The following is a 14,242-nucleotide window of genomic DNA, read 5'->3' on the forward strand; positions in this document are numbered from 1 at the left end:
GTCTTCAGCGATAGCTGCACACATGGAGATGTTTCCCCCACCTGGCACTTGGACGGTCACCCGTTGGCCAATGAGGTTCCGCCCATGGCGCTGAGTTTTCGCCAGGTTGAAGCCTGCTTCATCAACAAAGATATACGTGTGATGGTTCACAGCAACATAAAGCACCATCACCCTCTAAAAATATAATTTGGTTAGTTATTTTTACAGTACAGTTCCAATATGATATTGTGAAGTATCATGTGCATTAATAGTAACAGTAATACAGTATATAGTGCTGTTCCGGAACATACTCGGCCCGCAGTTGTTTCACCCGGTCATTGTTTCTCTCAAAAGGCACCAGGAAAATGTGTTTCATAGATACCTGGTGACTCTTCAAAAGGCGGGCGATTGTTGGTCGGCTGATGGATACCACATTTACAACGGTGTCATCGTTCTCCTCAATGGCATGCTTTATTTCGGACATTCCTGGCCCTCACCATTTCCACCACGGCCCACTCCTGCTGGTCGGTCAGCACACAGCCACGGCCACCACCATGTGGTCTTCTGTCAATTCTGAGTGTAGAACAGTGTACTGTCAATAGATCATAATGTAAGAATACCGTGACATGTTTTGTGAATTTACATGCATTACAATATGTAATTTACTGTAAATATAATGGTAAGCATGGTGCATATCCTGCAGACTTAATGGTTTTCTTGGCAAAATGTTGTGATGATCAAATTGACAACTGATCTTTTCAGATTGATGTGAACTCATCTGTCACCCTCTGCCATGGTAAGGCCTCTGTTTACCACATGGTCAACGACGATGGCCCAGACTTCATAAGACGCAACAGTTCCCTGCCGTCTGCCTCCCTCTCTCTGATGTCCACCTCTTTGACAGGGCCCATGCCCACCTCTTTAACCTCTTTAATGGAGCCCATGCTTTGATGAGGCCCATGCCCACCTCTTTGACCTCTTTGATGGGGCCCATGACGACCTCTCTGACAGGCCCCTTGTCCACGAGCTCTTTGATTTCTTCCTCTCCCTTACAAGTGTTCACACACACCCTTTTATATGGTGACCAATTGTGGTTACTACTATATGAAATCAATTAGCAATATGGAGTAGTCATTATGTATGGTTATCATGTATCATACATGTAATTTAGATGTTTATACTTCACAAGCAGACAATTTATTTATGTGGTTCTCAAAATCCATATACCGTATAGTACCGCCAGGGGTACGCGCAATGCCGTCGGGAGTATGCCAAATAAAAATGTGATTCACGTTTGATTCACCATTGAAAATATTAGATTTTCCAACGGGGCTATACATTTGAGTGAGGTTTTTTTCTCGCCTGAGTAGCATTGTTTCACTGCCAAAAATATTATTAAACCATCTAGTGTTCAGTGAAATAACAACACAATGTCAAATACAGCTAGTTACTCTCTCGCAGGAAACCTTCACTCTTGCGCAGACGTTTAGAAACGAAACATGACAATTCGAAAAATAAGCCACGGTAGTTTTTGGTGCGAGAATAAAGACAACTTTCGAGTAGTAAGACATGTATAAAAGCAACAGATACCATTAATAAGAAGGGGCTAGAAGCGTCTAATATGGTGCGCTACCGAGTGGCTAGGACAGGCAAGCCGCATACTATTGTGGAGGACTTAATTCTTCCTGTTGCCGCGGATATGGCTGGAACAATGCTGGGGGAAAAGGCCAAAAAACTATACAGAAAATGTCTTCATACGCGTCCTCTGGCAACGGGGTCTCCATGGAGATGTTGAGCCCGGAACTGACACAGACCAGAAACAGCTTTGCAGCCCTCAATCCAGAGGTTCTGGTGCCTTCGTCCTTTGTGGCTTACCAATCAAGATCGAATCCGGAGGTACCTGCGTCTTCGTCCTGGGTTCTGATCCTCAGAGCTCCCAGCTCACCAGACCATGAGGCTGCCTGAGAGACCAGCCCATTCAACATCACCAGCTGTCATCATAGGCAGCTCTATGGTGAGAAACATCTCGGTCCCCAAGGCAGAAACCCTGTGCTACCCAAAAGCACGAGTGCAGGACATAACAAGGCTGCTTCCAACTGGTCTACCACAGATGCCAGGAGCTGACACTGTAGTAGTCCATGTGGGGTCAAACAACATCAGGAGGGCTAGCTCAGAACATTTGAAAATGTATTATTTTTTTCCTTTATTTAACTAGGCAAGTCAGTTAAGAACAAATTCTCATTTTCAATGATGGCCTAGGAACAGTGGGTTAACTGCCTTGTTCAGGGGCAAAATGACAGATTTATTCCTTGTCAGCTCGGCGATTCGATCTTGCGACCTTTTGGTTACTAGTCCAATGCTTTAACCACTAGGCTACCTGTCGCCCCGGCAGGTTGAAAAAAAAGATTTTATTATGAAAAGACAAAAAAAACAGCCAATAATTTTAGGTCCAGTACCATCGTTGGGCCGTGGGTGTGAAAGATTCAGCAGACTACTGTCATTACACATTTGGCTAAAAGACTACTGTAGTTCTGCTAGAGTCACTTTTATTGATAACTTTGACACCTTCTGGAAACAGAAGATACTCTACAGGAATGACGGAGTCCATCCAAATCATCTTGGCTCCTGGACTCTGTCCACGCATTTCAAGGCTGCGTTGAAACAATGACTGGTAAATGATCCAAGACCAGTTCAGTTAATCCCTACTATTGTGACAATGAGTTGTCATAATGCTGCATCAAATGTACGTGATCTTAGGGGCATTGGCAAACACAATGTAAGTAATTTAATTTATGTACCCCTAATTGCACCGAATACATCTGTTTATCCTACAGCTATTGTAAGCAGTAATCATGAGTCTATAAACCAGAGTTACACTGTTAGCACTGAGGCGGTGTGCAACACTAGAAAGACCACTTTATGCAGCTCACCCTGCACTATCAGCTTCAATGTAAATAACATGTGTAAGTCTACCTCTGATAAGCTTCCCAGTAAAGCATTAAAAACAATCAAGCAACCCAGAAAAGTGCTAAAAATAGCCCATATTAACATATGTAGCCTAAGAAACAAGGTCCATGAAATCAATAACTTGCTTGTAACAGATGATGTTCATATTCTGACTATCTCTGAAACTCACTAAGATAATACCTTTGATGATACAATGGTAGCAATACATGGTTATAATATCGGCCGAAAAGACAGAAATGCCAACGGAGGCAGTGTTGCGGTCTATATTCAGAACCACATTCCTGTAAAGCTTAGAGATGATCTAATGTTAAACACTGTTGAAGTAATATGGCTACAGGTTCATCTGCCTCACCTAAAGCCCATTCTTGTGGGAAGCTGCTGTAGACCACCAAGTGCTAACAGTCAGTATCTGGATAATATGTGTGAAATGCTAGATAATGTATGTGATATAACAAAGTATATTTTCTTGGTGATTTAAATATTGACTGGCTATCATCAAGCTGCACACTCAGGAAAAAATGTCAAACTGTAACCAGTGCCTACAACCTGGATCAGGTTGTCAGTCAACCTACCAGGGTAGTTACAAACAGCACAGGAATTAAATCATTAACATGTATTAATCACATCTTTACTAATTCTGCAGATATTTGCTTTAAAGCAGTATCCAAATCCATTGAATGTAGTGATCACAATATAATAGCCATACCTATGTAAACCAAAGTTCAAAAGCCTGGGCCTAATATAGTGTATAAGAGGTCATACAAGAAGTTGTGTAGCGATTCATATGTTGATGATGTAAAGAATATTTTCTGGTCTGCGGTGTGTAATGATGAGCAACCAGACGCTGCACTTGACACATTTATAAAACTACTTATTCCAGTTACTAATAAGCACACACCCATTAAGAAAATGACTGTAAAAACTGTTAAATCCCCTTGGATTGATGAGGAATTGAAAAATGGTATGGTTGAGGGACGAGGCAAAAGGTATGGCAATTAAGTCTGGCAGCCCAACTGATTGGCAAACATGCTGCAAATTAAGAAATCATGTGACTAAACTAAATAAAAATAAAAGTAAACTACACTATGAAACAAAGATAAATTATATAAAGAATGACAGTAAAAAGCTTTGCGGCACCTTAAATAAAAAATTTGGGAAAAAAGCCAACTCGGCTCCTTCATTCAATGAATCAGATGGCTCATTCATCACAAAGCCCACTGATATTACAAACTACTTGAATGGCTTTTTCATTGGCAAGATCAGCAAACTTAGGCGTAACATGCCAGCAACAAACGCTGACACTATACATCCAATTATATCGGACCAAATTATGAAAGACAAGAATTGTACTTTTGAATTCCGTAAAGTCAATGTGGAAGAGGTGAAAAAATTATTGTTGTCTATCAACAATGACAAGCCACCGGGGTCTGACAATCTGGATGGAAAATTACTGAGGATAACAGCAGACAATATTTCCACTCCTATTTGCCACATCTTCAAGTTAAGCCTAATAGAGAGTGTGTGCCCTCAGGCCTGGAGGGAAGCTAGTCATTCCGCTACCCAAGAATAGTAAAGCTCCCTTTACTGGCTCAAATAGTCGACCAATCAGCCTGTTACCAACCCTTAGTAAACTTCTGGAAGAAATTGTGTTTGACCAGATACAATGCTATTTCACAGTAAACAAATTGACAACAGAATTTCAGAATGCTTATAGGGAAGGACACTCAACAAGCACAGCACGTACACAAATGACTGATGATTGGCTGAGAGAAATTGATGATAAAATGATTGTGGGGGCTGTCTTGTTAAACTTCAGTGTAGCTTTTGACATTATCGATCATAGTCTGCTGCTGAAAAAACGTATGTGTTATGGCTTTATACCCCCTGCTATAATGTGGATAATGAGTTACTTGTCTAACAGAACACAGAGGGTGTTCTTCAATGGAAGCCTCTCAAATATAATCTAGAGTCAGGAGTTCCCCAGGGTAGCTATTTAGGCCCTTGCTTTTTTCAATTTTTACTAATGACATGCCACTGACTTTGAGTAAAGCCAGAGTGTCTATGTATGCGGATGACTCAACACTATACACGTTAGCTACTACAGAGACTGAAATGACTGCAACACTCAACAAAGCGCTGCAGTTAGTTTCAGAGTGGGTGGCAAGGAATACGTTATCCCTAAATATTTCCAAAACTAAAAAAAAATAACTAAACCCTAAATCTCAACTAAATGTTGTAATAAATAATGTGGAAATTGAGCAAGTTGAGATGACTAAACTGCTTGGAGCAACCCTAGATTGTAAACTGTCATGGTGAAAACATATTGATGCAGTAGTAGCTAAGATGGGGAGAAGTCTATAATAAAGCGATGCTCTTAACAACACTATCGACAAGGCAGGTCCTACAGGCCCTAGTTTTGTCGCACCTTGACTACTGTTCAGTCGTGTGGTCAGGTGCCACAAAAAATTGCAATTGGCTCAGAACAGGGCAGCACAGCTGGCCCTTGGATGTACACAGAGAGCTAATATTAATAATATGCATGTCAATCTCTCATGGCTGAAAGTGGAGGAGAGATTGACTTCATCACTACTTTTATTTATGAGAGGTATTGACATGTTGAATGCACCGAGCTGTCTGTCTAAACTACTGGCACACAGCTCAGACACCCATGCATACCCCACAAGACATGCCACAAGAGGTATCTTCACATTCCCCAAGTTCAGAACAGACTATGGGAGGCACATAGTACTACATAGAGCCATGGCTACATGGAACTCTATTCCACATCAAGTAACTGACGCAAGCAGTAAAATTTGATTTTAAAAAACAGATAAAAAAAACACCTTATGGAACAGCGGGGACTGTGATGCAACACAAACATTGGCACAGACACATGCATATACACACACACACACACACACACACACACACACACACACACACACACACACACACACACACACACACACACACACACACACACACACACACACACACACACACACACACACACACACACACACACACACAATAACATATGCACTATACATACACGTGGATTTAGTACTGTAGATATGCGGTAGTGGTAGTAGGGGCCTGAGGGCACACAGTGTGTTGTGAAATCTGTGAATGTATTGTAATGTTTTAAAAATTGTATAAACTGCCTTAATTTTGCTGGACCCCAGGAAGAGTAGCTGCTGCTTCGGCAGCAGCTAATGGGGATCCATAATAAATACAGATACAAAACAAATTAAAAATGTGTTTAAAGTTTTAAAAAACAGCCTTTTATATGATCTGTTTGGAGTTTTGTACTAAGAGTTGTGACATTTTACCACATACTTGTGAAAATAGTACCAAAGCGATTAAACAAAATTGTAACTTGAGCATGTGTCTGCTTGCCCTCTTCACCACAGACTCATGTATCACCATGGGAATACTCATAGCAGTGGATTACCACCTGAAGGATCACTAAAGACCAACTATATCAGCCCTTTGATAAGAACAATGAATGCATAGCGCAATACAGTTTTTCTTAAGTTGAAACGTATCGATAGCAGAGCAGCAATGATCAAATGCAAAATACATGTACAGAATTTCTGATAATTATATTGTCTTTGTATATGACTTTCATATCTTAGAACACCTTTTGCTAAACTTTAAATACAAAATTCACTGTTAAGTGTTTTGTTCACAGAATTTTAACACATTGTTTTCGTCAGAAGAGAAATGTGTGCAATTGACCCTTCGCTAACACCAACCCATAATTTTGGCCAACCAGTTGCAGCGCTCCAATAGATAACAAATGTTGTCGAGCCTGACACCTCGGACAAACTCACGTTTAAATTGCATGAATGCCAGTGAGGGCTATGGCAAAAACGGAGTTTTCTTTTGAAAAGTCATGTTTAAATGACAAATAATTCAACAGTGCACCAGGAGTACTTGCTACTGTGATTCCTGAAATGAACAGCCTCCTGGAGTATTTTTAGAATCTGAAATTATAGTTGTATTACATTGTTTGCTAGCGCAGCTGGCTAGCTAGCTCTCAGTCTCATTGACCATCAAACGTTGCTAATGCTAGCTAGCTAGCCACGTAATATAACTGTTTTCTCAAAATGTATGTTAGCTAGCTAAATTAGCAATGTTATGACTCCCATCTGCTGTCAACATCAGGATACCATTTGAGACCACTAGTTAGCTCCAAAAGTGGTTATAGCCTTGACTGCATGCTGACAGTGAATTCAGAACCATTCAGGTGCTAGCTACACTGGGGGGCGTGCTTAGCGAAGAGTAAATTGTGTTCACTGTTTCCCGGCAATCGTTAAACACTACTGCACAAAATTCTAAATCGCCCCCTCAGTGTCAAACCATGTACAATATAGGGAAAGGTCTAGGCAATGGGGACAGAGATGTAGTGAAGGAAGTTGGGTTACTTCTAAGTAACTTTAGGTTACTCCTAAGTCATCATCTCCAACATTGTGACCTTCCATTTTAGAGATTTGCTTTGGTGTGGGTTGAGGCCTATACATTCATATCAGTTTTGTTTTCGCCATTGTATTCACCTTTCCTTATTTCTATTGTGGATTGTGTTTCTGTGCACCAATGGACAGTCTACAAAACTAGGAGGAAACCAGGCTATGTATTGAAATGCATGGATTTGGATTGTGATGATACCGATGAATGAATCCTGCACACAATGTGCTTATTATTATAATTTTTATTAGGAATAATATTAGATTTGATGTGAAATTGTTTGGTGAAATATGTATAAAAGGAGAGTAATTGCCCATAATTCTGCAACTTCCATCTATACAACCTTTGGATAGTTGACTGCAAAGAAAATGTATAGATCTACCTGAATTTTTAAAAGACAAACTAATTTTCTGTTTTGTCTGCTTGGACTCAAAAGATAAGCGTGGTTGTGTTAATCTTTTTGCAGGCGGTCATGTTCTTTTGATTAACATATTTGCAATTTTGACGGTATAATATAGTTTTGATGAATTAATGTATTTATGTTTTGAGAAGGCAAATACATTTTCAAAACGCATTTACTGTTTTGCAAAAGGCCACAGAGTGTCTTGTGGACTCTGTTTTGGAAATCGACAACATAGTTCCAAAAAAATGCTTGTACACGATCGAGAAAAACTGTAATATACACAAATTGTATTTCTTATTCAGTTCTTTACTCGCTGTATTCAGTGTTGCTCTTGTAACAATTATACAGACTCCAGGGCATATAACCTTGATTTCACCTCAGTGGGAAGAATTCACAGCACATGGAATTTTGATCTAAATAAATACAGAATGAGGATATCTACAGAATTAGACATTCAAATTAAATTGCACTTGAGATTACTAGAAGCTATCAAATTCATAGTGCTTTGGTATAGCACAGTGACAGCTTTTACAGCTTGAAATGCACAGTGCAAAGGCCTTCTTTCTGTGTCTAATTGGAATCGTTTTTTTACCTCTGCCAAGAAGCAACGTACTCAGGATACCGTGGTCAAAGAACCCAGTCAAATCCTATATTGAGTGCTTTGAGATACAGTACAACTTCATATCCTGTTCTCAATGTATTTGGTTTATATTAGAGCAGTGCCTGCCACAAGAGAGACTTGAACTAAACTCTTGTGTCTTCCCTTTATGGGCCCACTCGGGCTGCCAAGGCACACTGTGTCTGAAATCACTCCCTTTACTTCACTGGGCCCTGTACAGTTTAGTTATGTGACCAGCTTGAAATATTGACAAGCAGAGTTATATTGATTTGTTTTAATGCTATTAGAAGTACACAGCAATTTACTATGAAACAACATTCTTAGAATTACATCATGCATTTGCAAGTTCTCTTTTTTGAAAATGTATTCATAAGAATTTCAGAATTTTAGAACAGTTCCTTTGAGCTCATCACTTGTCCCTTTTGATAATGTGTGTGTGTGCGGACGCGTGTGTGTGCGGACGCGTGGGTGTGCGGACGCGTGTGTGTGTGCGCAGCACAGTTTCTCTGGCCTTCATCTCGGTTGAACCTTTGCAGGAATTGCATCACATTTACATCAACCCCACTACAGGCTTTTTGATGTCAGACACAGTATGCAGTTAAGGGTAACTTACTTTAGACAGTTCTGTATCCATTGCATTCAACGGTCCTACAGCATACAGTAAAATCAATGTTTTGTGTGATACTATGAACTTTACAGGTTTGGAGCCATTTTGTGTAAAGCGGTCACTTCATATGAATACAGCTGACTGAAACCAAACCCTGTGGTCAAGAGCTCAGTAACACTTACAACTACAGAGTATTTAATTATACTGTAAGTGTAGTAGAACACGTTCACTGAAATAACGCAATAGAGAGAACACACCAAAATAGAATTTAATTTCCATTTTATTTGACCAACTGTAAATATAAAACACAATTAAAACAGTACTGGCTATTTACTGTGTATGTACCACTAGCCTCATGCGGTAATGATAGGTTGTTCCTCACTATGTAATGATTTGAAATTTGATTTGATTTGATGATAATCCTGAGTTGTGTTCTGTGACTGAGCTAACAGCTTGTGATTCTCAGTGATTCACTATGAGTGGTTATCCTGTCAGTATTCCCCTCATGCTATATTTCACCAGACCTTGAGTCACTGCCAGAGAAACAAGTACTGAAACATTGATCATCTGCATAGAGTGAACTAAATCCTAGTTAAAACCTAAGAGTGTAACCTCTGTAGTTATTGCAGTAATTTACACCAAAGGTTTCGGAATCGAAGTGCATCTACATAAAATGTTATTTCTTACCTTAGGCAACTAAAATCCCATCGAAAACTCCTCTTGAAGATCTGAAGTGAAATATGTGAGAAAGAGGAGTAACTTTTGGTGAACCGATCCTTACAACAAATAAGTTATTCTAAATAAGAGCTCTGTCCCCGCAGATTCAGCATTGGCTGGATCAAAACCTGTCTGAAGCAACAGAATGGGCAGAAGTCTGCAGGCCCGACAAGGTTCCACCCTTGTTCCTGAAAACATAGTGTGAGGAGCTAGCACCAGTTTTGTGCCATATCTTCAACTCATGTATGGAACACAGCTGCTTCCCCTCTCAATGGAAACAGTCCATTGTCTGTGCTGTGCTTAAGTGAAAAAGCCCCACCTCCCCTACAGGCAAATCTCAGCTCCATGGGGAAAATATTTAATGGGTTGCTACATGACATACTGGAGAAGGAGACTGCTCATAACATCAAGTCTTCACCACATGTCTTTGTGAAGAACAGGTCAACAGGGTCTGCTCTTCTCCATATCCTACAGTTGTAGCACAACATCTTAAACCAAGTGCCAAAGCAAGATGTTAATGTAACCTTTATAGACTTTTGAAGAGCATTTAACACCATGGACCATGGCCAGCTCCTACTCACTCTACTCACACCATCAAGAGCTACCTAGACAACCACAAGGGAACAGTGAGGTAACCCACAGCTAGTCCCAGCTAAAATACCCCAGGGTGGATTGCTCTCTCCCCTAATATTTGTGCTATGCATGAACACCCTATACTCCAGCCTCCCGAGCAGCGTCCACCCTGTAAAGTACGCTGATAAACTTACACTCACAGAGTTGCTCCCTGGCAAGCTACCTTGCCAAACGCAAGCAGTGATCAATGCAGTGGCAGAGTGGGGAAAAACCAACTGCCTCTACATGAAGGAAGAGAAAAGCAAGAATATGGTAATCTGCTTCAAAAGGGCTGCTGACAAGGCCTCTCCACCAGTGGTTGCTGTAAACTGCCATCCAGCTGAACGTGTGGAGTCCTTCCTTTTGCTGGGTGTAATGGTGTCAGCTGACCTGACCTGGGACAAGCACATCAGGTATATCCTAAAAAAGGTTAAACTCATGATCTACTACCTAAGTGTAGCAAGACAAACTGGCCTCCCAACTGAAATCCTACTGCAGGTACAGTGCCTTCGGAAAGTATTCAGACCCCTTGACTTTTTGCACATTTTGTTACTTTACAGCCTTATTCTAAAATGTATTAAATATTTTTTTCCCTCATCAATCTACACACAATACCCCATAGTGACGAAATGAAAAGGGGTTATTAGAATTTTTTGCAAACGTATTAAAACAAAAAATACCTTATTTACATAAGTTTTCAGACCCTTTGCTATGAGACTCGAAATTGAGCTCAGCTGCATCCTATTTCCATTGATCATCCTTGAGATGTTTCTACAACTTTATTGGAGTCCACCTGTGGTAAATTCAATTGATTGGACATGAAAAAACTATGAGGTCGAAGGAATTGTCTGTAGAGCTGCGAGACAGGATTGTGTCAACGCACAGATCTGGGGAAGGGTACCGTCTGTGGAGATGGGAGAACCTTCCAGAAGGATAACTATCTCTGCAGCACTCCACTAATCAGGCCTTTATGGTAGAGTGGCCTGACGGAAGCCACTCCTCAGTAAAAGGCACATGACAGCCCGCTTGGAGTTTGCCAAAAGGCACCTAAAGACTCTCAGACCATGAGAAACAAGACTCAAGACTATCTGTGCTGATGAAACCAAGATCGAACTCTTTGACTTGAATGCCAAGCGTCATGTCTGGAGGAAACCTGGCACCATCCCTACGGTGAAGCATGGTGGTGGCAGCATCATGCTGTGGAGATGTTTTTCATCAGCGGGAACTGGAAGACTAGTCAGGATCAAGGGGAAGATGAATGGAGCAAATTACAGAGAGATCCTTGATGAAAACCTGCTCCAGAGCGCTCACAACCTCAGACTGGTGCGAAGGTTCACCTTCCAACAGGACAACAACCCTAAGCACACAGCCAAGACAACGCAGGAGTGGCTTCGGGACAAGTCTCTGAATATCATTGAGTGGCCCAGCCAGAGCCCAGACTTGAACCCGATCTAGAAAATAGTACAAATAAAGGGAAACTCTTGAATGTGTAGGTGTGTCCAAACTTTTGACTGGTACTGTACGTTTCTGCATATGTTCCAAAATGTTAAAATAAACCTATAACAAAACCATGGAGATTTGGAATGGGCTTTGTATCGCTGTCATTTCTTGACCATATGTGACTCACTACCTGGATTCGGTCTTATGTAGCAAAATGTGAAATGTTTTTTTTTTTTTTTTTTTTTACATTGGATTCAAGTAGAGACAACAAAGTACCAACACTAGGCTCTAACTAGAAAGGCAAACAGCTCTGGGAAACGATTAATAACGTTAGCTAGCTAACAGTACACTTTAGCGTAAGACATATAGCAAGCTAGCTGGGTAAACAATGAACCTAGCTAGGTAAACAACGTTTAAGACCACACGTCACGTAACGTTAGCTAACGAGCCAGCCAGATAACATTAGCTAGTTAAACAACAATGAACCAACTAACTAGAAAAGCAAACATCTCTGGGAAATGAATAATAACGTCCGCTAGGGAGCCAGCCAGCTAACAGTACACATTTGCTTAAGACATATAACGTTAGCTAGCTAGCTAGGTAAACAATGAACCTAGCTAGGGTAAACAACCTTTAAGATCACACACGTCATGTAACGTTAGCTAACGAGCCAGCCTGCTAACGTTAGCTAGTTAAACAACAATGAACAAAGTGGCAACAATGCCACAGTGCTGGGTGCTAACCAACCAAGTCCAATGTTGGCTAGCTAACATTAGGCTCTAACTAGAAAAGCAAACGGCTCCTGGAAACAAATAATAATGTCAGCTAGGGAGCCAGCCAGCCACCTAGTTTCCTGAATCGGGTCACATATTGTAAAACACACTGTGTAACAGATACTTTATTATACACTGCTCAAAAAAATGAAGGGAACACTAAAATAACACATCCTAGATCTGAATGAATGAAATATTCTTATTAAATACTTTTTTCTTTACATAGTTGAATGTGCTGACAACAAAATCACACAAAAATTATCAATGGAAATCAAATTTATCAACCCATGGAGGTCTGGATTTGGAGTCACACTCAAAATTAAAGTGGAAAACCACACTACAGGCTGATCCAACTTTGATGTAATGTCCTTAAAACAAGTCAAAATGGGCTCAGTAGTGTGTGTGGCCTCCACGTGCCTGTATGACCTCCCTACAACGCCTGGGCATGCTCCTGATGAGGTGGCGGATGGTCTCCTGAGGGATCTCCTCCCAGACCTGGACTAAAGCATCCGCCAACTCCTGGACAGTCTGTGGTGCAACGTGGCGTTGGTGGATGGAGCGAGACATGATGTCCCAGATGTGCTCAATTGGATTCAGGTCTGGGGAACGGGCGGGCCAGTCCATAGCATCAATGCCTTCCTCTTGCAGGAACTGCTGACACACTCCAGCCACATGAGGTCTAGCATTGTCTTGCATTAGGAGGAACCCAGGGCCAACCGCACCAGCATATGGTCTCACAAGGGGTCTGAGGATCTCATCTCGGTACCTAATGGCAGTCAGGCTACCTCTGGCGAGCACATGGAGGGCTGTGCGGCCCCCCAAAGAAATGCCACCCCACACCATCACTGACCCACCGCCAAACCGGTCATGCTGGAGGATGTTGCAGGCAGAAGAACGTTCTCCACGGCATCTCCAGACTCTGTCACGTCTGTCACATGTGGTCAGTGTGAACCTGCTTTCATCTGTGAAGAGCACAGGGCGCGAGTGGCGAATTTGCCAATCTTGGTGTTCTCTGGCAAATGCCAAGCGTCCTGCACGGTGTTGGGCTGTAAGCACAACCCCCACCTGTGGATGTCGGGCCCTCATACCACCCTCATGGAGTCTGTTTCTGACCGTTTGAGCAGACACATGCACATTTGTGGCCTGCTGGAGGTCATTTTGCAGGGCTCTGGCAGTGCTCCTCCTTGCACAAAGGCGGAGGTAGTGGTCCTGCTGCTGGGTTGTTGCCCTCCTACGGCCTCGTCCACGTCTCCTGATGTACTGGCCTGTCTCCTGGTAGCGCCTCCATGCTCTGGACACTACGCTGACAGACACAGCAAACCTTCTTGCCATAGCTCGCATTGATGTGCCATCCTGGATGAGCTGCACTACCTGAGCCACTTGTGTGGGTTGTAGACTCCGTCTCATACTACCAATAGAGTGAAAGCACCGCCAGCATTCAAAAGTGACCAAAACATCAGCCAGGAAGCATAGGAACTGAGAAGTGGTCTGTGGTCACCACCTGCAGAACCATCCTTTATTGGGGGTGTCTTGCTAATTGCCTATAATTTCCACCTGTTGTCTATTCCATTTGCACAACAGCATGTGAAATGTATTGTCAATCAGTGTTGCTTCCTAAGTGGACAGTTTGATTTCACAGAAGTGTGATTGACTTG

The sequence above is a fragment of the Salvelinus alpinus genome, chromosome 32, assembly GCF_045679555.1.
Source record: "Salvelinus alpinus chromosome 32, SLU_Salpinus.1, whole genome shotgun sequence".
Classification (NCBI taxonomy): domain Eukaryota; kingdom Metazoa; phylum Chordata; class Actinopteri; order Salmoniformes; family Salmonidae; genus Salvelinus; species Salvelinus alpinus.